The sequence below is a fragment of the Podarcis pityusensis genome (assembly GCF_964106645.2).
Source record: "Podarcis pityusensis genome assembly, chromosome: 16".
NCBI classification, from domain to species: domain Eukaryota; kingdom Metazoa; phylum Chordata; class Lepidosauria; order Squamata; family Lacertidae; genus Podarcis; species Podarcis pityusensis.
The window spans coordinates 20,546,437-20,554,426 of record NC_138041.1 but is presented as its reverse complement, the minus strand read 5'-3'; the positions used below and the strand labels follow the sequence as shown (position 1 = coordinate 20,554,426).

General features: G+C 45.4%; 1 long non-coding RNA gene across 1 annotated transcript; it reads left to right on the top strand.

Moving 5' to 3' along the window:
• Positions 1-529: 529 nt before the first annotated feature.
• Positions 530-3,889, top strand: LOC308465482. The gene is made up of 3 exons (XR_013980473.1): positions 530-787; positions 3,009-3,096; positions 3,722-3,889. It is a non-coding gene; the product is annotated as an uncharacterized lncRNA (long non-coding RNA).
• The last annotated feature ends 4,101 nt before the right edge of the window (positions 3,890-7,990 follow it).

The window sequence follows — 7,990 nt, the reverse complement described above, 5'->3', positions numbered from 1 at the left end:
TGCAGGATGTCTCGACTGCTGCCTCCATCAGCTGCTCTGATCAACATGAAAGGATGCTGTTTCCAAGGTGACAGCTCTAGAGCTTTGAGAATGGAATTCTCAGAAGGGCTTCATTCCCTGAAGCGCAGCAATGATGGGACTATGATACCTCCAGGTTCAGGCTGTGTGGTGTCTACAGGTCCAATGTGTCCAGAACTTCTCCCTCTTTGCTAATCTTGCTGTATTAGTTGGTATCCCTATAGCGATTACTGAGAAGTATGATGGGCTGCAGTTATCAGCTTTGAAATGTTTAGCAACCAGGCGCTCCACTTTTTTTGGAACGAGAGAGAGAAAAGCTCTGGAGGAGAGAACCCGAACCACTGGTTTCAAATGACAAAAAATGAGATTCCATTTTTATTTTTATTTTGTCCCTGGGCAGCTAATGGAGAGGCAAGATCTGTTGGAGTGTTAATGCTGTGAGCTCCTCCATCCTATGTTCAGACTACTGCTGCCACACACACACACACACACACACACACACACCAAACTTGAACATCTCATTTCTTCTCATGAGAGCATGTTGGCCATCTTGGGTGCCGTGATCTCGCATGATTTCGACATCATGGTAAAAGCACATTTTTCAGGGCTGCGATGTTGTTTGGCACTCCAAAAATGCGAGTTTTGGGGCACAGTGCCCCCCAAAAGTACTTTTATCATGGGGAAATCACGGCTCAGCATGGTGAGAAAAAACGGGAAAATGGTGTCCCAGATGGTAGCGTCCCGGTTTTTCCCTTTGATGTGTTAGAGGGTAAGTCACATACATACATAAACCCATATGTATCCTAAAGACACCTTCATTCCACAGAAACTTGATTCCACATTGGGTAAGCGCTGGAGTCTCTCACACCTCAGAGACTGAGGTGTGTGCAGCAATATATATTCAGCAAAGCTTGGCTGTTTACTCTGTAATGACAAGATATGAAGGCTAGAGCTGAGAGTCATTTCACAAGATGTGTGAATCAAAGAACTGGCCGTGTTTTCAAACAACTCAGTGCGCCGTAGCCCTTGAATGCACAGTTTTTAATCTTACCTGCCAACTTCTCTGCCTTCATTCTTCTGTGGTCAGACCCAGAAACAAATGAGCAAAAGCCCGGTGAAAAGGGATATTTTTCATCTGCTCTCGGGGCTGATAGGATGCCTCCCTTTAATGTACAGTTGAAATACACAAATGCAAACCTCCCTTTGGGGAGAGGAGGAGGAGAGAGAAAAATATATATCACTCAATGCATACTCCACTAAACAAAAACAAATGGCCCCAAAGTAAGATCTTTCTTCAGGGGGTCCCATTGTTTTATGAAACCCGCCCTGAAAATGTATTAATCTCATAGCTGAAGGGGGGGGGGAGTGTGTGACAACAAAGGATCAACTTTCCATGGTATTCCCCCCCTCCCACTAGGTTCTCTGAAAGTTTGTTCTTCTAATTGATTTATTCTGTTAGTAGGTGGTGCGTTACGTTTGTTTGAAATGCCTCCAGTGGGTTCATTCGGAGCGTCTGGCCTGACATAAACCAGACGCATTGGCTGCCTGTGTTTTGTGGAAATGGACTTAAATTCTGCAGGCAAATTTGCTGCTTTTTTATATCCATTTTTTACAAGGCTCCTGGGAGCCGGGGGGGGGGGATTCTGCGGACCTTCACCGTACAGCATTGTCTGTTTCGTCACTGTGGACGTTATCAACACCCCCTGAGGCTGGGAATAATTCTTCATGCTTCCAGTGTTATGATCTTCTCTTCCTCTCTTCTTGGGACAGTTTTGCTCAGGCCTCTCCATCTGGTCCTTAGGTCACGATCCTCCCAGACCACAACTTCTCTCCAGCTGTGCTCTGCTGTCCGCTTTGAGAGCTGTTCCCTGGCCTTGCACAATAACCATGTCTCTGGCTGGCTTGGATGTTTGCGTTCATGGGCTTGTGCATGATATTGCTTTAAATGCATGGTGCAGATGGGGCCTTGGCTAGTTAGAGAAAGGCCCCATCTGCACGATACATATTGTAATAATAAAATTTAAGGTCCTATATAATTAATGTTCATAAATGTACCAACCAAGCACGTACATAGATCAGCACAGGAAGACTGACCTGAAACCATTTTGACTCCCAAGCTGACCAAATGTTTCTCTGCAAGGAGGGAGGAGGTGAAAAAACCTTCATTGTTACAGGAATTGGGTAATCACCATTTCAAAGGAATGGGCAAACTACCAGGAAAGGCAATCAGATAAGGCATTATCAGATAACCTGACAGACAGGAAAAACAACAACATTCAAATTTCTGTTGTAGACCACCTTTTCTGTGATGTAGGTATGATGTTTGTGGGGGGTGGTCTTGGGTTACACTCCTTCTGTGATGTATGTATGATGTATGGAGGGGTGGTCTTAAGCTCCAGGGACTGCAGTTTAAAATGTCTATATAAGGGCAGGCACACCTTTGTTCTGGGTCCTCCTCTGTCCTCCTGCGTATGAGGGGAGCACCCTATTGCAACAGCTTTAATAAAGATCAGGCTTACTAGCTGCTTTACTTCTCAATAGTCTCTGGTTGGCTTCTGTTATTTTCTCCTACCAATAGGGAACCCACGTAAGGACTCTATATGGGCTCTTGCATGCCCCATAAGGGAAAAAGGGCAGATTTTGTTTACAACAATATAAAGCAGGATTGTACCATGTCGTCCCACAAAGAATCATGGGAACTGTAGTTCATTAAGGGTTGAGAGTTGTTAGGTGACTCCTTTTACCCTGACACAGATACAATTTTCAGAGTGGTTTAATAAGCAATCTCTTTTCCAACCCCAACTCCCTCTTCTTTAGGGGAAGGGCAGTGGCTCATTGGTAGAGAATTTGCTCTACATGCAGAATGTTCCAGGTTCAATTCCTGGCAATGTACCCTGTCTAAAAGGTGCTGCCAGTCTGTGTAGACAATACTAGGCTAGGTGAGCTAATGGTCAGTTTCAATATAAGGAAGCTTCTTTATTTTATTTTAGAACCATGAAGACTGGGAACATATTTTATTTCTAAGGAACGGCTGAAGAATGGTAGTTGAGCATCTGGTTCAATTCCTGGCATCTCCAGGTAGGGATGGAAAGAACTTCTGTCCCAAACTCCAGAAAACAGTCGTAGACAATCCTAAACTAGATGGATGCAGTGGCATGACATGGGAGAGGGGGCAAAGGAACAGTTGTCCCGGATGCAAAATTGTTAGGGGGTGTAAAATTTCAACACCCAGCAGTGCCTCAACACAGCTGCATGCTTCCGTCACTGGACTCTGTTGAAAACGGCTTCTCCATGCAAACCAGGAAATGACCTCTCCAGACAACAGAACGACTCGTATTATCTCTGCGGCTGAAACCACCTGGGTGACACGGATGCCGTTAAGCAGTTGAATGTGCATGCGTGCTCTGTCCGTTTCCCTTTCTCCCAACCGCGTGGCCCCGGGCACTGGCAAACTGTTTATGCCACTGGATGGACCAATGGTCTGGCTTGGTGTAAGGTGGCTTCTTACATTCCCATGTTAGTCCTATGGCTTGATGATGGAACCCAGAGGCAGCTTTTGCCTGACAGTGACTTTGGAGAGGAAGCAATGATGCCTAGATCATGTGGTACCCTTGACTCTCCCTTTATCATTAAAAACTCAAGATTTCCCCATCCCACCACATGGATGAGATTCATTCTCTGTCTCTCTCTCTCTCTCCAATAGATCAGCCTTCATCAAAGCCTAAGGATATAATTAAGAGCCTAGGGACTTCAATCCAGGTCAAGCTGATGGAATCTCATAGATGATCTCTTCAGTGGCCTAGCTGGTTCGATGGACTCATGCCCAAGAATTATTTCATGCACCAGAGCAGATGGATGCCTTAGGATTTATTGTCCACCTCAAAAAAAGAAAGACAAGAAAAGGCTCGTGTTGCTTTCAACTTCTTTGACAAACCACAGGCTACATCTAAGGGGGGGGGGAATTGCACAGCTCAGCTGAAGAGTGAGGAGTTCACTTGGTTGTGTGTCCTGCAGCTAGGACAGTGGTGAATATTTATTCTTCTTGTTTTCAGGAGAGAACCTGTATGTGTGAGACTGTTCCTAAGTAGTCCTTTACCTTCTTAGCAATTATATTAATTATAATATGACATGGGGAAATGTTGCTCAGTCACAGAGTACATGCATTGTTGGGTTTGGAGAAACCTCTATCTGAAACCCTCAAGAGCTGCTGCCAGTCAGTGTAAACAGTACTGAGATAGATGGACCAAGGATCTGATTCAATGAAAGGCACATTCCTATATTTCAAAAATACTATATGGGGAAGGGCTGCAGCTCAGTGGTAGAGCATCTGCCTTGCATGTAGAAGGTCCCAGCTTCCATTCCCAGCATTTCCAAGCAAAGACTCCCTGCCAGAAACCCTGGAGAGCCACTGCCAGTCAGTGTAGACAATACTGAGATAGATGGACCAAGGTACTGAACAGAAGGACTGCAATGCAGTGATTTGAGCATGTTCTTTGCGTACAGAAGATTCCAGGTTTGACCCCCAGCATCTCCAAGTTGGAAATGTCCACTGCCCAAAATCCTGGAGAGCTTCTGCCAGTCAGTGTAGACAATTCTGAGCTGGATGGACCAATGGCCTGACTCAATACATTCCTGTGTCATAAAGGAAGGGCTGTAGCACAGTGGTTAGAGCATCTTCATGAAACTCTGGAGAGTCACTGCCAGTCAGTGCAGACAATACTGAGCTACATAAACCAGTGGTCTGACTCAGTATGAGGCAGCTTTCCATATTCATCCTGCAGATCCCAAAGCATGAACAGCATGACCGTGAAATAATTTACAGCCATTTAAGGCAGCGTGTAGTACAATATACATCTTATTAATTACTTACTTCGTAAAATTTATACACTGCTTGATTGCATGGGGTGGTTTTTTTTTTTTAAAAAAACCAACAACCTCAAAGCAGTTTACAAAAAAGATTTTAAAAACTCCAAAAGGAAAATTAACAGCAATAACTTTCAAGTAAAAGGTAAAGGGACCCCTGACCATTAGGTCCAGTCGTGGGCGACTCTGGGGTTGCCGTGCTCATCTTGCTTTATTGGCCGAGGGAGCCGGCGTACAGCTTCCGGGTCATGTGGCCAGCATGACTAATCTGCTTCTGGCGAACCAGAACAGCGCACAGAAACGCTGTTTACCTTCCCGCTGGAGCGGTACCTATTTCTCTACTTGCACTTTGACGTGCTTTTGAACTGCTAGGTTGGCAGGAGCAGGGGCCGAGCAATGGGAGCTCACCCCATCACGGGGATTCGAACCGCCGACCTTCTGATCGGCAAGTCCTAGGCTCTGTAGTTTAACCCACAGCGCCACCCGCGTCCCTCTAACTTTCAAGTAGCGAAGCTTAAAAAACCAGTTGAAACTCGCATCAACTTCCTACATATCTAAACATTTTGTCTGGGGAGATGCCCAAATGGCAATAAGCAGGGAGTTCCAAAGTGTAGGTGCCACCACAATAAAAGGTTGAGTTCTTACAAATGCGGAACAGGTATTGCGTGACACCTGTAACGGTTGCCAGTTCCACTGACATATCTAAAGTAGGGTGATCTCATAGGTAAACTGGTCCCAAGTCATTAAGGGCAGCAATGACAATGCAACAATGCAGTCTCTGACTCCAACCAATGCAGGCTCTGGCTCCACCTTCTGTTGACCTCCTTGTCTTCTGCACCAACAGCCTCAATGGCACCACCCACCAGTGCTAAGAGCTATCCTATCAGCTCCCCACATACCCTAAGTGCACAAAGGGGCCCTTGGTATGCTGTGCTGTCCAAGACACCCAGTACCCACAGCCCTGATGCCATTTCAAAGACCCCCTTTGCCAGCTTCCAACTGTTTAAAAATTTTTAGGGTACACCCACATAGCAGACAGACACTCCACAGAAAACAGATCCTTCACCCTTCAAAACATTCCCTGAGAATACTACACATTATTGTAGCACACAGAACAATTCTAAAAAGCCATCTTGGCTCTTTTAATTACTCTAAATATTTCCTCTAGAGAAGGAGATATCTTGGAGACACCTTTCCCAATAGTCGTCCCCCCCCCCCCCTACAAATCCTACAAATATTGTCTTAAGGGCATATTTTGTGTATGAATAGGGTATGCCTGTGACCTGGATTCAAGAACTAAGGTATTTACCATCTCAAAATAATGGCCAGACTGCCCAGGTAATGCAATCAGTAAAATGTTATCAAGTATCTTGGCAGAAAAGGAGAGAAGCCACACTCAAATTTCTGCGGTAGACCTCCTACTTCTGTGATGCATGTATGATGCTTTTAGGATGGTCTTTGGCTAAGGGGTTGGGCATTATCTAAAGTCTTTAAAGGTTCCTGCACACTTTGTTCTTGGTCTTTCTCTCTCACCACCTTGCAAAGAGAGGGATCTGGGACTCTGTTGCAACAGAAGAATAAAGATCTGCCTTGCTTTCATTGGATCCTGCCTCCATCCATTCTTCTCTGACTGATCATGGACTTAGGGGACACATAGTCCCTTGGGGAGTTGGCAACCAAAGCCAAATCCATTTCCCCCCCTACAACACAACCTAAAGCTTTCCAACTTTCTTGCTGATGACTTAAGCCCGGCGACAGGTAATGAGCGTGGAAGTCTGGAATTATTAGCACCCTCCTGATGCTAATAGCAGCTGATCTGATCATACAGCCTAGGCAGTTGTTTTCCAGCCCAAGCTAGCATCTCCCCACAGATTTCAGAGAGCAGAAACCAGCCTTTGCAAATGCACTGGGGAAAAGAAGTGTGTGTTTGAAAAGGGACCTTGATGCGAGCATTTAGGAGCCAGGCTAGCAAGCTGGCAAATGCCTCTTTGCTTCCTGGTTTCAATCAGGGCCCTTGCACTCCCTCTGTCCCCCCACCGGAGCACTGGGAGGGGCCCTCGGAGGTGCTACAGGCGCTGCACAGCGGCGCAGAGGGACAGGAGCAAACCGACTCTGATTTGTGCCCAAAGGCATCAGTGTCATACTGGTCGTGATGTCAGCTCCGGAGAACGTCAAGGCAGCAGTCAGGGTGTGCTGTCACAAAGAGAAATAGATATCATTTCAAACACAAAAGCTCTTGAGAGAAGGGAGGGGGAGGAAGGGCTGGAGTCCCACAATGCATCGCTTCCTTTCCTTGATCACCTGACCCCCTTCCCAGGCCTTATTTGTTTGCTTCCTTGATTAATTATTTTAATTAGAACAATAGAAGCTGGGAAGAAATCCTGTGAAGCTATTACACACAGAGAGATCCACAATCACAAACCACGTATTGCAAACAGTGCTTTTGTGCCAATGCTCTGCAATTGTTTTGGTATTGTGGGATCAGAACCACAGATCTCTGGGGTTAGAGATTGATTGTTAAACCACACTGGGAATTTATAGCTCTGAGAGGGGAGTAGGGGTCTCCTAGGGGTCTCAGGGCCACAATAAATGACAGCTCCCAGAATCCTTTGTGGGAAGCCATGACTGTTTAAAGCAGTATGGTAGTTCCTTTGTTTTAATTAATAGAGATAGATAGATAGATGATAGATAGATAGATAGATGATAGATAGATAGATAGATAGATAGATAGATAGATAGATAGATTTGTGAACAGCCCTTCATCTGAAGATCTCAGGGAGATCACAACATAAAAATACAAAATGAAAACACAAAATACGTAATAATAATTAGAAAACCTATAACCCCACAATCCCAATTTCACCTTATTCATAATGGTGGGATGGACTCGCTTTGAAGGTGGTGGACTCTCCTTTGTTGGAGGTTTTCAAAGAGAGGTTGGATGGACATCTGCCAGGTATCCTTTAGCTGAGGTTCCTGCATTGCAGGGGGTTGACTTGGGGCCCCTTCCAATCCTGCAGTTCCATGATTCTATGTGTTGTGTGGTTCTCGACCACCTTCTGTGATGTCCACCAATTGTAGGATGGGAACCTTTGTCAGTTTGCATTTC